The sequence below is a fragment of the Epinephelus fuscoguttatus genome, linkage group LG8, assembly GCF_011397635.1.
Source record: "Epinephelus fuscoguttatus linkage group LG8, E.fuscoguttatus.final_Chr_v1".
NCBI lineage: Eukaryota > Metazoa > Chordata > Actinopteri > Perciformes > Serranidae > Epinephelus > Epinephelus fuscoguttatus.
In genome coordinates this window covers 528,829-549,710 of record NC_064759.1, presented here as the reverse complement: position 1 = coordinate 549,710, position 20,882 = coordinate 528,829, and the positions used below count along the sequence as shown (strand labels likewise).

At 47.1% G+C, this 20,882-nt stretch overlaps 1 protein-coding gene across 4 annotated transcripts in view; it reads left to right on the top strand.

The window, feature by feature from the left end:
• Window positions 1-20,882, top strand: part of sema6e (sema domain, transmembrane domain (TM), and cytoplasmic domain, (semaphorin) 6E) — a 182,305-nt gene that overhangs the window by 90,463 nt on the left and 70,960 nt on the right. The window lies entirely within an intron of this gene.

Here is a 20,882-nt window from a genome sequence, read left to right as displayed (position 1 = left end):
GCATGTAACAGGCTGAAGTTGACACGGCATCCCAGAACGTCAACAACCAACACACCCAGGGTACCTTGGACGTCATATGTGGACGTGGAAAGTCCATGACCAAACGTGGACATGTGACAAAGCTGGAGCAGGTTAGGTCTGCTGCATCAGTTGCCATGGCGATGTGTCCAGGCTAGAAGAGAGGATGGAGAACTCTTCAGACTCCACTCTGACCCTCAGATCTGTCTGAACATGTTTCTACAGCAGTCTGTTGTTTTCCATTGAGTTGAGTTTGTCTTCAGCTGATCCAGAGCCAGTTTGAGACAAACAGAAGAGGACGGCCGTCTCTGTGAATCACAGACTTTGAAATACATCCTTTCTCCACACAGAGAGAGAGAGAGAGAGAGAGACGATGCTGCTGTGGACAGGATCAGGATCCAGTTATGAGGCAGAGATAATAAAGCAGCAGTCTGAGGCCTGGCTGAGGCGAGCGGCTGAAGCGCCTGGTGTCTTTAATGACTGAATGTGCTCCGTCATGGAGAGGACTGATTAAAAAGCCTTTGTGTGGCGGTCCAGGCGGAGGGAGCATATGGCCAAAGGGCTTAAACACACACACAAGACATCTGCAATCCCAAATCACTGAGACAGAAGCAAAGAAATGAAATCACACAGATTAAAGTGAAGCTTCAGTTTCTCCTCCACAGAAACGACTCCTCTGTCAGCGTCGCCAGTCTGTGGCACAGAAACATTAAAGCTCACCGTTCTTATTCCTCCACGCCACCGATAACCACGGCCACAGGCGTCATGTTTCCACATTGTCCATCCGTCAGGCCCATTCTTATGAACCCGCTATCTCGAGAACACCTTGTGGATGTATTTTTCAAATTTGGCACAAATGTTCATGTGGACATAAATAACTATGAACTGATTGGAATTTGATGTCAAAAACATCATGAAGAAATTACTTCAGATTTGGCACGCACGTTTACTTTGAGTTAAGGATGAACTGATTTGAGTTTGGTGGTCAAAGGTCACTGTGACCTTGCATCTGTCTTATTCTGTGAACGCGATATCTCAAGAATACCTTCAAGAGAATTTCTTTAAGTTTGGCACAAATGAGGTCAAGTTCACTTCACTTTCACCTTGCGACTGTCTTCTTCTATGAATGTGATATATCTAAAGAAGGCCTTGATCAAACATCCACTTGGATTCAGGAATTAACTGATTAGAAGGTGGTAATTGAAGGTCAAAGGTCACTGTGACCTTACATCAGTCCCATTCTTGTGAATGCAGTATCTCAAGAACACCTTGAGGGATTTTTTTCTTCTTCTTCTTTTTCAAATTTGGCACAAACATCCACCAACGATGCACTGATTACAATTTGATCACTAGGTACTGTGACCTCACAAAACATGTTTTTGGCCATAACTGAAGAATTCATATAGTAAAATTTCACACATAATAAAATAATGAAGGTCAAAGGTCAGCTTGACTGTGACATCATCATGTTTTAACGTCATGTCTCAGGAACAGAAGGGGAGACATTTGGTCAGATACTGAATTGGTGACTCTAATCTTGAAACTGTGCTGATTGTATAGATCTTCTGTGTGTGAAGGATCCATGTTTTCACTGACATGGATGGAGACTGTCAGAGACACTGGACTGGTGGGCGGAGTCATACAACCACAGAGTGGACTGGTGGGCGGAGTCATACAACCACAGGGTGGACTGGTGGGCGGAGTCATACAACCACAGGGTGGACTGGTGGGCGGAGTCATACAACCACAGGGTGGACTGGTGGGAGGAGTCACACAACCACAGGGTGGACTGGTGGGCGGAGTCACACAACCACAGGGTGGACTGGTGGGCGGAGTCACACAACCACAGGGTGGACTGGTGGGCGGAGTCATACAACCACAGGGTGGACTGGTGGGCGGAGTCACACAACCACAGGGTGGACTGGTGGGCGGAGTCATACAACCACAGGGTGAACTGGTGGGCGGAGTCACACAACCACAGGGTGGACTGGTGGGCGGAGTCATACAACCACAGGGTGGACTGGTGGGAGGAGTCACACAACCACAGGGTGGAGTGGTGGGAGGAGTCACACAACCACAGGGTGGACTGGTGGGCGGAGTCATACAACCACAGGGTGGTGATTCTAGTTTTAGTCTTAAATCAGCAGTCAGGTGATTTGTGTGATTTGTGTGACTCAGTCTGCTGACGCCTGTGACAAACCTGGAGTTGTGTTTTTCCTGGGATCATGTGAACGCTGATGTCACTTCCTGTGGGAGTTGATTAGGATGGACGGTACGAGCGGGACGAACCATTACAGCAGCCGTTTAATTTCATTGTTATTTAAAGGGAGTTATTTGTTTCCTAGCGTAGACTCATTGTTAACATGGACAGAGATTAATTTCTGCACAGTGAGAACAGACTTTATTAAATCACAGTGTTGTGTTCAGTCCAGCAGCACCTGACTGAAGGTAGCTGCCGTCTGTGTGGTTGTGGTGCAGCCCAGCTGTAATTGGTACATATGTTTTCTTAACGTCTCTCAGTTTCTTTTATTGTTTGTGCTGAAACACAGTAGTTTAGATTCTGGATGGCAGCCAGGCCACACAGTGACAAAGCTCCAGAGTGTTTCTGGCTGTGTGCTATGAGTCTTTGTCAAACATTCAAACCATGTGTTGAAAATGTTGTTCATCACGCAGCGCTCAGCGTCCAGGCAGAGCGCCCTGCACGAGAAACACTCACATTTATTTCACCCTGAATTTATCACAGAAAAGTTTGATAATTCAGAGTAAAGCCGCCGCCTGCTGTTGCAGAGTGACGTGATTGATTCTGTTCCAGATACGACATGTGTTACCTCAGAAGGCTTCATGACCATCGTTTACACCTCTGCTGCAGAGCGATGTGTCTCAAATCAAAAACAAATCAACTGAACAAAGCCGGGCGCTGTAGAAAATGTGAAATGTGTAAATATGAAGCAAGGCTTCACAAATAATGCTAATTTATTCTTTTGGTGTAACCTGCGCAGCCCGTCAGTGTCCCTCTGGATCCTCCACTCATTCTTTACTTCTCTCTTAAATTAGCATGTGCAGATTTCTCTGAAACTTTACAGTTGTTGGAGCTGTAGACACACCAGAGACTTCCCGCTCTCACTACCTGTCTCGCTCTTTATTATTCTGCCTCTCCGATCTTAGCAGACCTGCCTCAAAGCTTTTTACTTTGTGTGATTTGTATCTGCTCCATTTTTCTCACTGCTGCTGTTTTTCAGCACAGTGATGGTGTCGATTATAGAAAGGGGATAATTTTTTATAGCTCTCGTACAGGTTCATCAGTACCCTGAAGAACAACGCGGTGCCGCTCCGCAGAGGCTCGTACATCATGGAAAATATGCAGCGACTGAGCATCAAGGTCACAGTGGCGGCAGAGCATTTCTCAAGAGGCTGAAAAGTCATCAGTGGAGTGAACAAATAAGGCCAGGTGGCTGATGAACTCCGGGAAGAGTTTGACAAACCCTATCAGCAGTGACAAATTAAAGTGTCAGCAGCCGCCCTACGTGGCATCACATGTCCTAGGTTGTTGCGTGATGAGCCCGCCGCAGATATGAGCGAGCACGTGGCTGAGTGAGGAGGACGGAGGTACAGTAACAGGAGAGCGGGCCGTATCGATTGGCTCAGACGTCCAGATGACAGGTACAGCCACTGACTCGACTGCCTCCTCCTCCTCCTCCTCCTCTTCCTCTTCCTCCTCCTCCTCCTCCTCTGCAGATGAATCTGTTTAAATGAATTTGACATGACGGACAGTTACGTACAGGTACGTGTGTCCTGGGAACATGTATACGTCCTGTCACTGTCACACATTTAAAGACACTGTGGGGCGGCTGTATCACAGAGACACAGGCAGCTTTAAGACTTACTCGGACTGCACAGCGTCAGTCCTCATGCTCTCCCTCTGCAGACTGTGTGTCACTGACCTGCTGGCAGCAGCTGCAGTTCAGACTACAGAAGAACCTGCAGAGAGGCTGAAGGATTGTTGAGGAGTGGGCGTCACTTCACTGAGGGCTGCTGGGAAATGAGGAAGTAAGATTTAAGATAGGCGTGGACTCAGACTGGTTTGTGTTTGGTTGTTGGTTTAGTGAGTCAGATCTTTGAACAGAGTAACTCATGTAAAACACAGGTGGAGTCTGAGATCAACAGTGTATATCAGTCTGTGTTCGCAGTGTTTCAGTTTCATGACGGCGCCGCCTGGTTTGTGTTAGTGTGACGTATTAACAACACATGGATTTTTCATTAAATGTAGTTTCAGTTAGAGCTGAAACATCGTGTTCACTCATTGTTTCCTGAAAGTGACATTTCATCACATCCTCACTGTGACCTCGTCACATGTCCACGTTTGGTCATGGACTTTCCACGTCCACATATGACGTCCAAGGTACCCTGGGTGTGTTGGTTGTTGACGTTCTGGGACGCCGTGTCAACTTCAGCCTGTTACATGCATTGTCTGTTTTCAAAATACACTTCTGTTTTCACAGGAAATGTACAGTTTGATACAGTCTCTTTCAAAATAAAAGCACCACGTCAGCACAACACCACCAACTGATGTTGTTTTCCTCTGGGCGCCGTTAGACAATAACCGTTAAGCTGATGTTAAAGGATGGCTGTTTGCGTCGGTGTCTGAGGCCTGAAGTCAGTGCTGGTATTCAACGACTTCAGAGTGACGCCAGATTGGCTCCCACAACTCCTCAAGGTTTTCCTCACATTTCTTTTGGCGCTTTAGTTTTGCCTCCATGGCGAGCTGCTATCTATCTGTTTGATTGGCTCATTTCATGCTGCATTTCTATTGGTTGGTCAGTAGTCGTAGGTTGTGACAGCATCACACTGTCAGAGTTTGATCCCAGGCTGTCTTTGATCAGCGACCATCCTTGAACCTCTCTGACTGTGTGACGTAGGACCACCGTGTTGAAGCCACGCCAAAGATATCAACACGTGTCTTTGCCGCTGGTCGTCTTCAGTCTGGGACAGACCAGAGTCACACTGGGGATACTGGACTTGACACAGTTGGTCCCTCAGATATGTAGACGCCAACACATGCAGTCAGTCCAGGCAGCTGTAGCGTGAGGAGTGCAGACCTGTGCTGCCAGAGGGCTGGCAGCCTTATCTGAAATACCTTTATGTATACAAGCAACCCAACAGACGCCCCACACACACACACACACACATTCAGCCTCTTGCCAAAGCAGCCACAAGAGTAATGGCCCCAGGTCTCCTCCTGAACACAGACTAATGAGAATCTCAAATCCGACAAGCAGAGTGCATTTATCACGTACTCACACTTAATGACACCACCACCCAGGCTCCACAGCGCGCTCACGTCTCCAGTATCCAGCCCATTATAGATGGCCCCGTTTGTCCCTTCGCCTTCCTATTATTGCCATTATTCTAGCTGCTTGGTCAAACACAGGGCAAGGATGAAGAGAGAGGAGGAGGAGGAGGAGGAGGAGGAGGAGAACAGACTCTGGTGAAAGAGAGCTTTAGTTTTTCACTCACTTCTTCCTGGCCATTGTTCTCCTCCCAGTTCTCCCAGTGTGAATTGGTCCATTACAAACTTTTGTCATTCCCTTTGTGCCGGCTTCACTGGTGTCTCTACAAACCTGAAATGCAGATGAGAGGAACGATGGAGCTCAGGGACGCTGAGGGAGGCGTCAGACGAGAACTACACGTGCCGCTTTGATCTCCCACTATGAAGAGTTGTTTTTTATTTGTGAGGTGACGTGAAGCTTTGCACAGAGACTTGTGACTCGAGAAACTTTAAAGACGTGTCTGTCAAGGAAACCATTTTCAAACCGTTAGACATCAGTGGATATTAGGCAGGGTATTGTTTGTATTCAGTGACTCATTATCTCAGGCTGGAGCTTTAGTAATGCAGCAGGTCCTGCAGTCAGAAGGTAGAAGCATAAATCTAATGACATCCTCAGTAAATGCCTGTTTAATCCTCAGTGTCCACAGCAGCACTGATCTTTATGTTGGAAGGATGGCTGGAGCTCTAATTAGATGAACTCACCTCCTCTAATGACTGCTGGGGATTTAGACAGAGATAAGAGCTGATCCTCCTTAAGTGCTGCAACGGCTACATTATCTAAAGTGAGATCGGGGCCGAGCTTTAACACACAACATGTTAGAGACGAGCAGCAACACAAGCAGCCAGCACTGTAACTGAGCCGCTAAAGGCCCCGCCTCCTCACAGGCGCCACGGACAGCGGTCAGTGCGTTTACATGACATCAGAGAAAATAGGTTGATTGTGTCAGTCCAACTAAAACTGGACTTTTACAGTCCACGTAAACATGTTAGCGTGACTGAAATCGTACCAACACCCAGATACCGTGAGTCCTGTATGAGCCGAGGTGCAGCAGAGTCAGCAGGTGAGGGATGAAACAGTTGGAGACACCACAGCTTTGATCCTGTCTGAACCTGATTGGACTCGACTCGCCGGGTTCTGGTCAGGCTTTGATTTTTCAAAATCCCCTCAGGCTTGAATCAGGTTGGGTTCATGCCAACTTCCTGGTGGGTTTTTATAGTCTGTGTAATACCATGATGTACAGTGTGGGCTGTGTTGGCCTCGACTCTAAACTCATGAACATGTTGAGAGTTACAATTACATTGAAACATTAGAACGAGGGGGTCGTACCGCCAACCAAGTCCAGTGTACCGCATAGGGGCTGCAGGAAACTGGCAGTGTTTTCCTCTGCTTTCCCAGCAGTGGGAGGATGTGTGTGACATGCAGCAGACGGCGGTCGGTGATCATCTGCGCGCTGCATCGGCGTGGACCGCCATGTGCACTCAAAGATGGAGATGCACCGAGGGCCGCAGCCTCTTGAAATAACAGAAGGAAGAGAAGAAGCGTGAGGGAACATGTCAGCCCTCGAGCTCAGGTCGATCTTGGACCGACGCTCTGATCAAAGCTCCAAAATATACAGTTACATTCCATATATGAAGAAACACTGACAAACAGAACGGGTGCCATGTTTGTTTGTAGAGTCTCAGATGATGAATGAATCTTGGTGGAGCATTGTAGGTGATAAAGATGAAGGTGGAGCCGATGAAGGGTCAGTTTCTCCTCCGTCATGTGTTTGTCTGAACACTCTGGGTTGTGTTGATAATGATGTGACGCCGCCTGTGATGCTCAGTCAGGACCTGCCACACTGAGTCTGAGTGGAGCTGATTGTCTGGCTGATTCCAGACCAGTGAGCTGTGAGACGCCGTCACTCCGTCCTCCTCCTCCTCCTCCTCCTCCTCGTGTAGATTTACTGTCTTTCTCACTGTCACTGTTCATGTCCCATTTCTGTCTCTCATGGCCCTGCTCCTGCTCTCCTCCTCCTGTTGTGTTCCAGGACACAGTGCAGCCTCTGAGGAGGTGGGAGGAGCCTCCTGCTCCTCGCTGTATGATCGCCCGTGGCCGTTGACTTTTACTTGGGAGACTTGTCGGAGCTCTAAAATGAGATAAAGCGAGCTGAAAGCTTCCGGGTCTTTCCTCTGTGCGTTTGTATGATATCATCAGTGTGAGACAGCTGTAATAAAAGTGAGGTCAGCGGCCACCGCGGGCGGCTGCCCTGAAAGGTAGCCGCGTCCTGATAAGACTGCTGTCTCTCCTCATCTGTCCTCTCACAGCTGCTGCTGTGTGATGAAGCTGACGCCTGAACGTCAGGCCGGGGCATAAAAAGAGTGTAATAATTGGATGCATGCTCGACGTACAGGGACTGTTTGTCCCAAAGACAATGATAAAGTGTTTAATCTTTGCAGGAACAGCGAAGCACACAGGCATGATGATGCCATTATCTCTGTGAGGCACTCTCGCCGAGGAGCCTCACTCTTAGCCTTGATTTATATTTCCCTTCATCAGCATCGACCACTCACATCGCAGAAATCATTCATTTCTAAAAGCGGGGCTCGCTGCTTTTGTTCTTGTTCAACTGAAATTCAGCAAATGTACTTTTGTCACAGGTTCGTGTGGCAGCTCCTCTCCCCCCTCCTGCTGCTCCTCCTCCTTATAATCTTGTTGGGGTAATGTGACAGCGATGGATCTTCTGGGTGACGGCTGTGTGATTGCCTCTGCTAACAAGGGATAAAGGCAGTGGAGGAATCTTCACAGCTATTTATCTTCCTTTGATCACTTCACTACCACTCTGCCTTCATGTGCCTCAGACTGGGAGTAGTGAGCTGGTTTCAGCACACTCAGTGAAATAAAAGATTTTCACCCAGAGTGACGGCAGCGGTGATCGGTGGGTGTAAGCAGGTGTGTGATGTGTTACACTTCCTTCATTTGAAGAAGTCAAACTTTAGAGATATGCCACTCATAATTCACCTTTGCTGCAGAGGGAATAAAGATCCTGGCAGATTGATAATTCATGCAGGATGTCTTTCAAAATAGGAAGTGCAGAGTTTGAAATGCAAACGGTGCAGCGAACTAATTGGTACCACAGGGGAGACAGAGATCAAAGACGCTCTGTGTTAACAGAGACGTCTCACTGTCTTTGTGTCCGCTGCCGTGTGAATGGACACAGAGACACGGCACAGTCCTCAGAGTGGTGCTCTGCTCAAGAGTCCTCAGCAAAGACAAACAGCCTGGTCTCACTCCCAGAGCGCCACGAACCAACAGCTGGTCAGACACAGACGCATCAGGCTCTCAACATGTCCAGTGTAAACCACATCAGTTGTTATTAGAGGATCAGAGGGACAGACGTGGTCCACTGAAGACAGGCGGACGGGTCCAACAAGCAGGACTTTGACCAAGGAGACAGGCGTTTGTGTCCGAGGTCAAACTAAAAGTTAATGTGGAGATTTATATTTTTTTCTAGGTCAGTCCTTACTCACAACAGACGCCATCTCTTCCTAACATTAAGCGACGGCCCGTCTGCGTCCACAGTGCAGACGTCTCTATAGTGACATCACGGAGGGCTCCTGCCCAGGTGTCAGAGTGTGGCGAGCAGGGAGCAGATCCTGTTGGTTTCCACTCAGTTTGTCACCTGAGCAGGTTCGCTGGCTCTGACTCACATCAGGTGAATTTACAGGAAACCTTTCCCTTTATATTTCTCAGTGTGAGAATGTGACCGTCCAGATGGTGATGTTTCTGTCTCTGTATGTTGTGCTGATATTCTCTCACAGTGGCCGTCCTCCCTGCCCTGCTGTCTGATGGAATCAGCTACCTGATGGTTTCCTCTCTGTTTAAACAGCCCTTTACACTCCGTATTGTTGATTGCTTTTTATTTGAGCAGTGAAGCTGAGGCACAGATAACAGCGCCGCAGCATCATAAGCTTCCACTCAGGGTTAGTTATGAAGTCACGATGCTGTGGTTTAATTCCAACCCAGTCAACAGGATAAATGTTCCTCTCTGCAAACCACGGACACTGAATACAGTAAACAAGATTAGTGATGGTGTTTTATTTCACTTCAAAACTCAAGTTTGACGAGTAGGATTTAAATTATTTTCTTATTCTCAGTGTTTAACCCAACATCTTCCTCATTATTTGTGTTTTGGTTCATTTTGTTTCTACAAAATGAAAATGAAACACCAAAGTCTGGTTTGCACACCTTGTGTCTTCATCATTTTAAATGTCAGCTGTAAAGAGAAAAGTTGTTTGTACATTATTATCTGGCAGAATGCTGTGGTTAACATGCAGTTATGTTTAGGCACAAAACTACTTGGTTATTGTGAAGGAAAAAAAACATGTTTTGGCTTAAAACACAGTTTTGGTGCCACAGTGCTGCTGGACACACAGGAGCGACCAGTTGCTACCAAACATTAAAATTATGGTTCATATCTCAATCACATGGCTATATATAATGGCTATATATATTTTTCACATTGTGCAGGCCTTTAATGAAACATAGAAATATAACATATCTGTGGTTTGTACAAACTTCCAGTGCCAACATGTGTTTCTGGTGACTCCGCTCTGCTGACGTGACGTTTTCTTTCTGTTCCTGAGGATTTATTCTGAATGTTTTCTCGTGCACCGACAGCAGAGACAGAGTCTACTGAGTCAACCCTCCAGATGAAACCCTACACACAGTATTAATTAGCTGTGTTGTGTTTACATGCACTCTCATGTGTAGGAAAACCTCGTCTGTTCAAAGGCTTGCAGACAAAGCGTCAGTGCTCCGTCCTGCATCAGATAGTTTGTAGAGCTGCAGGGAGAGCAGCAGACATCATTAAAGCCTTTAAGTGAACTGACAGGACTCTCATTCTGCAGCTCTGCTTCACTCTCAGAGACAACAACTAGACTCCATGGCCTCTGTCTCCACACACAACATCAAAGTGTTTTATTAGCATCTGTTGGTTGGGGCTGCTCTGCTGAGTATATGTGGCTCTCTTCATGCCCTTCAGGAGGTCAGCACTTGTGTGTGAATGCTGACGGGCTCAGGCAGCACGGCACAGTGTAAAGTGTTGTAGGACAGGAGATGATATCTGCTCTCTCCTCCTTTGTTTTGTCAGAGCAGGCGGCGTTAGAACAAGAGGGTTGTGTTTCTGTGATGAGAGTTTACACAACATTGATTTAACTTTTAAAATACCTGCTCACATCTTTATTATTTACTGCATGTTGTCCTCACTGATGGTTTTCATTCTTTCAGCTACTGTCCTTCATTTTTCGCTCTGCATCACATCAGATTATGGGATGTTGGTTTCATTTTTACAAACAGTTGTTTTTACACAGATGGTGCCTTCGCCTCCTAGACATGTTTACACAGAACCAAATGACGGCGGCATCATGTGGCTCCAGTGTGTGATGTCAGACAGCATGATGACATCACAGAGTCAGAAGAGGTGTGACATGTAACACAACAGAGTCAGTATCTAGTGTGACATATAACATACATGTCAGCAGCTCTTTATAAACGATAACAATGACATCACATGTCAATAACAATTATTTAGTATCCCTGTTATATGGCGGCTGATCTCGTCCTCTGCTCGGAGGATAAGGAGCTCCTGGACCCCAGTGTTTGAGTTAGCTGCTAACTGCTAACAGCTACTGTTCTTCTTCTTTGAGTTAGCTGCTAACAGCTGCTGTTCTTCTTCTTTGAGTTAGCTGCTAACTACTAACAGCTGCTGCTCTTCTTCTTTGAGTTAGCTGCTAACTGCTAACAGCTGCTGTTCTTCTTCTTTGAGTTAGCTGCTGACTGCTAACAGCCGCTGTTCTTCTTTTTTGAGTTAGCTGCTAACTGCTAACAGCCGCTGTTCTTCTTCTTTGAGTTAGCTGCTAACTGCTAACAGCAGAGTTAGCTGTCGACAGCTACTTTTTAAATCTCGTGCGATGAGGCGCATGCAGGGCGAAGTAGCGGGAGGAAAGTTTGGTTGCAGTATTTGATTTCTCAGTGATCAGCTGTAAGACTGAATTTTGTATAAATAATAGTAAGAGCACCTCGAGGCCCCTCTGACCCCTAGAGGTGCAAAATGGTTTAGTCCGCCCCTGAACTAAATGCAGCTCCAGCCAGGTGAGCGTCAGCTTTTACTTCTGGAGTGCCAACGTACACGTCTTCCCCAAAAGAGAAGAAAGAAAGAAAGTAAACAGATGAAAAAAAAAATCACAAATTGCATGACTCGGATCAAGGGAGGAAGAGTGGGGGGCCCCAGAGACTGCTTATGCATAGGGTCTGGAATTTGGTGTTACGCCCCTGGACACACACATAACACACCATCAACACACCTGTCCTGTCCATGATCCCGTCCTGCCAGTCGTCCTGTTTATACACACATTATTTCACGTCTGTTACTACTTCCGTTCCCAGCTCAGAGGAGAGACAACTCTGTCCCACCATTCTGTCACTGTACCTTTTATACAGAACGGCAAAGTGGCACAATGGCGAGATATTCCCACCCTGAACAGGCAGTGTAAAAGGGGCTGTTGTCTTTGGACACAGCTGCTCTTCCTCTTCCAGGTCCACTCTGTGACATTAGGGCACTTTTCTTACCCTCCTCTAAACGTTCCCGGGGGTTTCCTCTGGTCGATAAGTTGTCTGACTTCAGTTCTGAGGTCAGATTCGAGTCCCTGAAATAGAAAAGCTAAAATGGAAAGCCAGAGAATCCAGCAAACAACAACAGTGCTCAGACGGCTCTCCCCTCCTGCTCTGCATGTGGAGGCAGCAGCAGCCACGGGAGGTATCCAATTATGACGCCCTTGAGGGAATGACAGTGCTTGGATTTCTGTCAATACAGGGTTCAGGTAGTGTTTCTCAATAACACTGTGAATTATTGATGATGGAGAGATTGAGAGGAGAAGCGGGTAGTTAACATTCACTTTTATGTATGAAGAGGAGCCCAGCATATTTTAAACTGCTGCGTGTGATTGGTTGACCCTGAGGTAAGACTCGTCATGAGGAGGAGGAGGCTGAAGGTGCGTTCTGAGTGACAGGAGCACAGACTGCTCAGGGAATTAAAAGATGAATCTAAATAATTAACAGACGAATGTCTCCGAGCTCTCTTCCACTCCTCGCCCTCTGGGCTTTTTTCACCCATTGTGAGCAGACGTGAAATTGATGGATGATGCCTGCAGCGGTTTTGCAGATCGATCAGAGAACCGTCCCACTGTCTGAGTCGAGCAAAGATCCCTCTGTGTGAAGTCTGGCCAACTCTCTGTCTGTAGAAAGAAGTCCTGAGAGGAGGCAGTGCTCCGTTTCTCTCACAGTGATACCCGTGCTCCGAGCGGGGGTGCATGCCAACACTTTGGATTCATATCGAGCTCTGGATGTTCAGAGAGACACCAGTATCTGCGTCCTTCCTCTCAGAGCTGATGGTGTTGGTCGTATCGTGGTGGCGCTCAGACAGTTTCCAGAACTTTTGTTGGCTCTTGCTGTCAGCTTTGTTTTACTTTGACATGAGGCCTCTAAAGATCTGCCGTCTGAAGCCGGCTGGGATCTGTGGGGATTCTCAGACGAGGATGGAGTCGAGTCGTCTGTCACGAGGTGACAATCGATGGCCTCTGCGATGGGACGAGCCGTCACTCGCCTGAACTGTGTGGGCTCTGAGGTTAAAGCGGCTCTCCCCTGGGAGCACACTGAGTGGCATTGATGGCAAAGAGGGTCCCAACCTCCCCTGACAGACACATCTCATCCTGGACGCCATGTTGCCCTCTCCCTGCCCCAGCACCGCGCGCTCACTGTGAGAATGAGACTACATTATACTGACATCCTAATCCAGGAGCTAAAGGACTTCAGGGACCATTGATTTTCTATTCTTGGTAAAAAGCGAGAAGCCAGCCGTCACTCCTCTTCGACCAGCCATGCTAATGGACTTTTTAAAATGTTGCCACAGCGATCCCCTGGAGCCGTCGTGTTTTTGCCACTGCAGGGCCTTTGAAACGTACAGAAATCCCCAGCTTCTTTATAGGACTTGTTTGTATTCAGCAGGCCGGCTCAGATGTGTCGCCTGTGTCAAGTGTTTCTACACAGTCAGCGACAGGTAACACTGGAGTGAAGAATCAAAGCTGCTCCGTCTCTGTGTGGAAGTATTTGACTTCCTGTTTGGGTGTAACAGTCACCATTTATTCCTTTCAAAGCTTTTCACGTCCATACACACAAACTAATGGATGGTTTTAGCACCTTTTTATCTTCAGTACACAAAGAAAAGCTCTGGCTGAAATCAGGACTCACAGAAAAGCTCTGAAAGAACATTTAATGGTCATTTTTTATCAGAGTTCCATCAGTGTGAATGTTGAACCTGTTTTTGTCCTCTGAAATAAAAAACACTTAAGCGCTGCAAATGGCTCCAAAAGCTGTTTCTCTTCATGAACTGCAGTCACCTGTTAAAGGTGCTTTTAACGGGAGCTTCTGATAGGGCTGCACGATTATGGACAAAATAATGCTTATAAATATTGTGATTGATATTGAGATCACAGGTGTTTCTCTCATTGGTTTTAGGGACAAAATATTTTGTTACACTTTCACCTTTGAACCAACAGAGCTGATTTTAGCTTCATGTTGAGCTACATTTCTGCTAACGTACAAGTCTGTCTGTGCATTGAAACAACATTTGACATCAGTTATTCTTCTCAGCCATCACATGTTCATCGTTTTGCAGACTGTGGTGTTTTTTCAGGTGGTTTAACAAGTTAGTTGAGTTGCTTTGGTTTGTTCTCTCCTGTTTTTGATTGGCCCGTCTGCGGTCACAACAGTCAGGAATGTTTTCCACTGGCTGCTGCAGTGATCACAGAGGAGGCTGCTGTTAGTTTACGGAGAGCTTGATTTGATGTGCAGTGGATTTTCTATGAGTGGAGCATTTTAAATATCAGCATGGCAGCCAGGGTTAGAAATTAGCAGAGGGCCGAAGACTCGTCCTTACAGTCCGTCTGATACAGCGGGTTGAAGACTCGTCTTCACAGTCCGTCTTATACAGCGGGCTGAAGACTCGTCCTCACGGTCCATCTGATACAGCGGGTTGAAGACTCGTCTTCACAGTCCGTCTGATACAGCGGGCTGAAGACTTGTCCTCACGGTCCGCCTGATACAGCGGGCTAAAGACTCGTCCTCACGGTCCGTCTGATACAGAGGGCTGAAGACTCGTCCTCACGGTCCGTCTGATACAGAGGGCTGAAGACTCGTCCTCACGGTCTGCCTGATACAGCGGGCTGAAGACTCGTCCTCACGGTCCGCCTGATACAGCGGGCTGAAGACTCGTCTTCACAGTCCGTCTGATACAGCGGGTTGAAGACTCGTCTTCACGGTCCGTCTTATACAGCGGGCTGAAGACTCGTCCTCACGGTCCGCCTGATACAGCGGGCTGAAGACTCGTCCTCACGGTCCGTCTGATACAGCGGGCTGAAGACTCGTCCTCACGGTCCGCCTGATACAGCGGGCTGAAGACTCGTCCTCACGGTCCGCCTGATACAGCGGGCTGAAGACTCGTCCTCACGGTCCGCCTGATACAGCGGGCTGAAGACTCGTCCTCACGGTCCGTCTGATACAGCGGGCTGAAGACTCGTCCTCACGGTCCGCCTGATACAGCGGGCTGAAGACTCGTCCTCACGGTCTGCCTGATACAGAGGGCTGAAGACTCGTCCTCACGGTCCGTCTGATACAGCGGGCTGAAGACTCGTCCTCACGGTCCGCCTGATACAGCGGGCTGAAGACTCGTCCTTACAGTCCACCTCTGTGTCCTCTGGGGTTTGGTCTCTCAATTATTGCCCACTGCTCCTTGATCCCAGGTCCAATTTGTTGCAGCGCCATCTGCGTGGTCAGCCAGTGGAAATCTAATTAGCAAGGTTTCTGCTGTCTGAGTGCAGAGTTGAAATGACTGCTGGGTAAAAGACAGAGCGTCTTCACACAGACAGAGGTGGTCAGAGCTGATGGTCAGTAACAGGTGAGGAGTTTAGTTCTTCCATCATGTGTGTGAATATCAGCTGGGCCTGTTGTTGCAGAGTCAGCTGTGTGACGGACGTGAGCGCTGAGAGAACAGCAGCTCTGTGCAGACGCTGATGTGGTGTGTGACTCGTATCATGAAACTGCTCAGAGATCGGTGGTCTGATGAACCTTCCAGGAGGACAATATGTAACAACAATGATGCGTCTGTCTCAGGTCATGTGCTGTTTTTAGATTCCCATGAGGCAGTTTGACAACAACAAAAATCATCAGGCAGGTTTTAAAATGCAGCTGAGGCAAAGACACATCGACTCCACGGTATTATTCTGTAATGTTGATGGAGAAAATGTTTCTGTGAGTGCAGCTGCTTTAAGATATCCTCCATCACAGCTGCTGTGTGAGCAGGTCAGTGAGGTCAGAGGTCATGGAGACACTGAGGAAAGTTGGTGTGTCTATAAGCTCCGACCCAACGCACCATATGTTGATTTGTATGAGTTACACAACATCTTTCTAGTGTCCTTTTTGTCCAGCGTCTGTACTTTTGTTCTCTTATTGCTCTCACACCATCTGTGTCTCTGTTGCTTGAAGACTTTTAGAAAACTTCATTAAAAACTGCACAAAAATTGCACAGTAAATTAAAAATGACTGACTTCCTGTTGGGTTGAGGATATGGCTCCTAAAGACTTTTTTGTAAGTCTGCGCATTATTCATTTGTCCACCAATGTGAAATGTCAAGGTGTAGGCTTTAACTGCAACTTTTACCCGTATGAGACTGCAGTTTTCACCAGTCCTAATAAATGTACCAAGTTTCAGGACAAGCAGCACAAAAATATGTTGAAATAGTAAAAATAAAATCAGAATAATATTTCTTTGGCTTTCAGTTGGGTCTTCGCACCGCCTGGTGCTCAGGCCATAAACATTGTGTCCTCAGACCACCTTGTCTTAACTCATCGCGTGGCAGCCATGTTCCTGCTGTTATTGTAGGCAGCAGTTTAGTGACGCCTGCAGAAAGCAGAGGCTAAAGTGGCTAATTGTGTCTGAAATGATGGAGGAGTCCGGGGAAACGCTGGCTCATTATTCTGCCCACCGTGCACCTCAAATGTGTCAGAGCGCAGGATCGTGGGGCTTAAAGACTTTCACAGCCGAGGGGCTGAGAGATATCACCGAGGTGCCAGGTGAGAGCTGAACTCCATTCTGTGGTGTGGATTAGCCTCAGCGCCCCGACGCTCTGCTGAGGTCAGGGAATATTAGAGGCTGATTGTGCATCAGCATTATGCTCCGCTGGTCGCTGTGTGCAGCAGGTGTTGGCAGGAAATAGACGTCCCGAGAGTGGACAGGTGAATACGCTTCCACGCAGCTGAATGAGGATAAAAGTGGAATTTAGTATTTTCACAGTGAGTTTTTATGGGACCGTTAATCCTGACCAGGCAGATTTACTCACAGGAGTTGATGTTAGAGTTGAGATGACTTCCTGCCCTCCAATAAAGACCGTTGTTCTTGTGTCTTTAAGTCTCATCTCGGCCTGACGGCGGCTGAAGGCTCGGAGACTCTGAACTTCTCTGTAGAAACATCTTATCAATGCACAGACACAGCGCTGCTGCCGGCTAATCCAAATGAATGTCACATAATCAATGCACCGCCAGCGTCCCAGAAACCCCTTTCCTCCAAAGAGGCCCAACTGCCAGCGTCTCCCAGATGGCTTAACGAGTCCAGTTCATTAAAAACAAAATGATCCAAGCCCTCCCATCCAAACGGAGAACACAGAGAGCAAACATGAGATGAGATAAGCAGAGGCTTATTTCCCTCCGACAGCTGTCAGCTCATCAGCCGTCCACTCCCTCCTCAGGCTGCGCACCAACTCATTAACTGATTAGACTCTGTGTTGGCTCAAATTAACCGTCCCGCCGGGGACACGCTTTGTTGACACGTTAGTGTGGCAGGTAAACACGGCAGGTGTGTTTCTGCTGCGTCCACTCCAGCTGAAAAGGTCAAACGCAGAGCTGTAGAGCTATTTGTTTGAGACTGACGTGCAACTATGACGAGCATGCTTGTGTGTGTACGGTGACACTGTGGCTCCTTTTGAAGGTTACATTAAAAAAATATATCAGAATCAGAAATACTTTGTTGAAAGAGGTGAACACCAGCAGCTAGAAACGACTTTTAAGGTGGGATGTTTTCTTCCATTGCACTCAGTGTGTGAGCTGATGTCATGAATCAGTCGTCTCATCTATAATCAGTGTTTCCACATTTGTGAAAATTCCTGGAAAATTATGAAACTAGAAAAACTGTTTTCCAGGCCTGGAAAAGGTTTGGGAAAAACACAGTACTTTGGAAAAGTTTTGAACATATGTTGTTTTGGACTCTGTTTGAAGATCCTAACATGTCTGCAGTGAGTCAACATACATTCCTTTATTAAATCTGCTGCTGTGCTTCATCAAAACATCACCTGTATCACCTCGTGCACGTCAGCAGCTAAATGGCAGCAGAAATGTCCAACAAGCTCATGCAGTTAGTTTTAGCAGTTAGCTTATCTTAAAATGTCTGGGAAGTGTGTGTGTGATGCTTTTGAGGGACAGATAAAAAACATGACTCTGGACAGAGGCAGAACCGAGCTGCACTGACTCTGCACCAACATGTTGATGTGTGTAACGTGGAGGAAATGTCGTCTTCACACAGCTAATTCTGCTGCGTCAGATTAATTACTTTATGATTTAAAGTTTATTTAATGAGCACATAAATACAATGAAGGATGTGACTGAACATTCAACTGTCAGAATCTGACAGACTTACCTCATGTCAGCACATAAATCCATCCAGCATGAAGGTTTGGTCTCATATTTCAAAAATAAACTACAGAACACGTGAAACCAAAACGTGAGATTTACCTCCAGACTGAAACTGTTTGGATTCTTCTTTACATCCCTCTGAGCCTCAAACATCATTAATGAAATGTGTCTGTGAAGTGACTGTGTCAATAACAGTGAAATAATTCCTACAGTAAAAGATGCTGACTCAGTCTGATGTGTGTTCTCTGTCAGACGAGTCGACTGTCGATGTTGATGTTTGAGCGTCAGTGTTGTCGAGCCGACTGGTTCCTGTGTGGAAAATGGCCGAGGGCCACAACGCTTCAGACCAACCGGTTCCACAGGAGCTTGTTGTATCTCACATTGTGTCAGTCACAACACGTTCATCTGTTCAGTGTGACATTACAAGACTAACAATCAGGTGTTTGGCCTCCTCTGTCGTCCCTTCATCCTGTCATCGCGCTGTTAACGTGTCATCGCGCTGTTATCGTGTCATCACGCTGTTATCGTGTCATCATGAAGTTAAAGTGAACTCTGTGACTTCACTCAGTTTGGATCAGAATGAGCTCATAAGAGTCTGAATCTTTGCTCGTAGTAAAAAGTGTTAGCTTGAGTTTTCCTGGATACGAGGGGTCTTCATCAGGTCTGGAACTCACTGTGGTCGTCTTGTTTTGCATCATCATCATCATCATCATCATCATCCTTACACTGTCCTGGCTGCTCCTTTGCCTCAGCAGCAGGTTGTCAGTAAGCGGTCTCTTCCTCCCTCCGTCGCGGTGATGTGATCCTGTAACCTCGTCTGTATTTGAGACTCTTTTCACGGTGTCTCTTTTGTTTTTGAAACTTCTTCCTGCTCTGCCCTGAATGTTTGTGACATCTGAGGGGATTTGTCTCTCGCAGCGACACCACTGAAACATAATCTGTTTGGCTGTCCTCCTCGGCAGGAGAAAAACCTCCATATGATGCTAATCCATCAGATATATTGTCCTGGTGTATCGCCTCGGGCCGGCCACACAAGCTGTTGTAATTCACAAAGTAAACAGAAGCAGACAGCCGCCCACTCCCCACGATTTATGGCGTTGTGATCGTCGCTTGACCTCATTGCTAAATGCAGCTCTCTGCGCTGCATCTCAATGAAGCAGACTGTTATCAATATTGATGACAGTTCACGTCTCTGTTGGCTTAAAGTTCTGCTCCCACTTAAAACCAGGAGGCCCGGTTTCACCGCCGGGCGACACACGCCTGCCTGGAAGAACCCCCGCAGAGGACACGCTGCCCTGAATAAGTTGGTGAAGAGTGCAGGTTGTCGCAGTCACAAGTTTGTTAGGACAAATCCCTCTGCCCCCCCCCGTCTGTCACCGGCCCCTCCCTCAGAGCTCTAACAGATGTGCACATCAACATTAGTTGACGACGACGACCACCTGAGCTGCTAATTATTCACACACACACACACACACACACACACACACACACACAGCAGAGTGACCAGCAGGAGCTCTTCTCTTCACAGGAAGTAGAGGCCCCACGATACCATACTGTCACCACATTGAGGTGATGATCCGAAATGGGGGGGGGGGGGGTTAGCACACACAGGGGTTCAGGTGTTTAAGCATGGAACAGAAGCCTTGGTTCCAGCAGCGTTGTATGGACGCAGATCTATGAACAGGAAGTAGGTGATGGACTGTGTTAACTTCTCATGGTTGTTGTGTTGAGCTCAGTGTCCAGTGTTGGTTGAATCTTAGCATTAGTACTCTGTGACTCTGAGTTCCTGCAGGTGGACGAAGCTCCAACACGTCTGCACGATGAGCCGCCAGAGTTGTTTTTGTTCTGACATCACGCGTCACAAGCGGTCCATTGTTTTCTGGCATCTTCATCTAATGTGTTCACAAAGTCTGTTTGTCCTCTGTGTGTGTGTGTGTGTGTGTGTGTGTGTTTGGCATCAGGTGTTCAGAAACACAAGTATTTTTCTCTTGTGGAGACCTTGATTTATTGTTCCAGGTCAGAAACTACTGGTATAACCTTCGCCTACTCTGATATAATTATTTGTATATTTTTACACACTCTCAGTCTCAGGACAGTGAAGGTATTTTTATTGTGAACATCTTAAGCACCAGAGTTAAACTCTTTAGCATAATTTTATTTTATGACTTTATATTTACAAACTTTTGTTTCATCCCCTTTTTCTTACTGCTCATGATTCTGTGTTCTTTACATGAGAGGGACGCTCACAATTCACAGTTGCTCTCAGGGGTCAGTCAAATATTTCTGTTTCTGATTCTGATGAAATTAGTTTTAATAAATAAACAAATTAAATTCTTCTCATCATGTCAGGGTGACACAGAGCTGTGACTGAGCTCAGTGTGAGTTTGACGCTTCACTCAGACAGGTCTCAGTTCAGTCACATCCTGACCTTTAACCTCAGTAGGTGATGTTGCCTTCAGGGCCCGGAGTCATGGCGGGTGGAGTGAGGCGTTCTGCTCGCTGCAGGCGAAGGTTTTTAATTGTGCTCGGTGACCTGTGACAGACTTTGGTAGGCGGTCAGAGCCCCGGGTTTCCGCCTCCTCTCCCTCCCTCTGTCCGTCTCTCTGACTCCTTCTACCTCTTTTTTTAAAGTGTGTGTGTGTGTGTGTGTGTGTGTGTGTGCGCACTCTCACATCTCCGCCATTCAGCCGACACTCAATCACATCGCCGCACTGAAATGAGGCATTGCATGCTAATCAGAAGTTCCACCTTTAAACGTTGC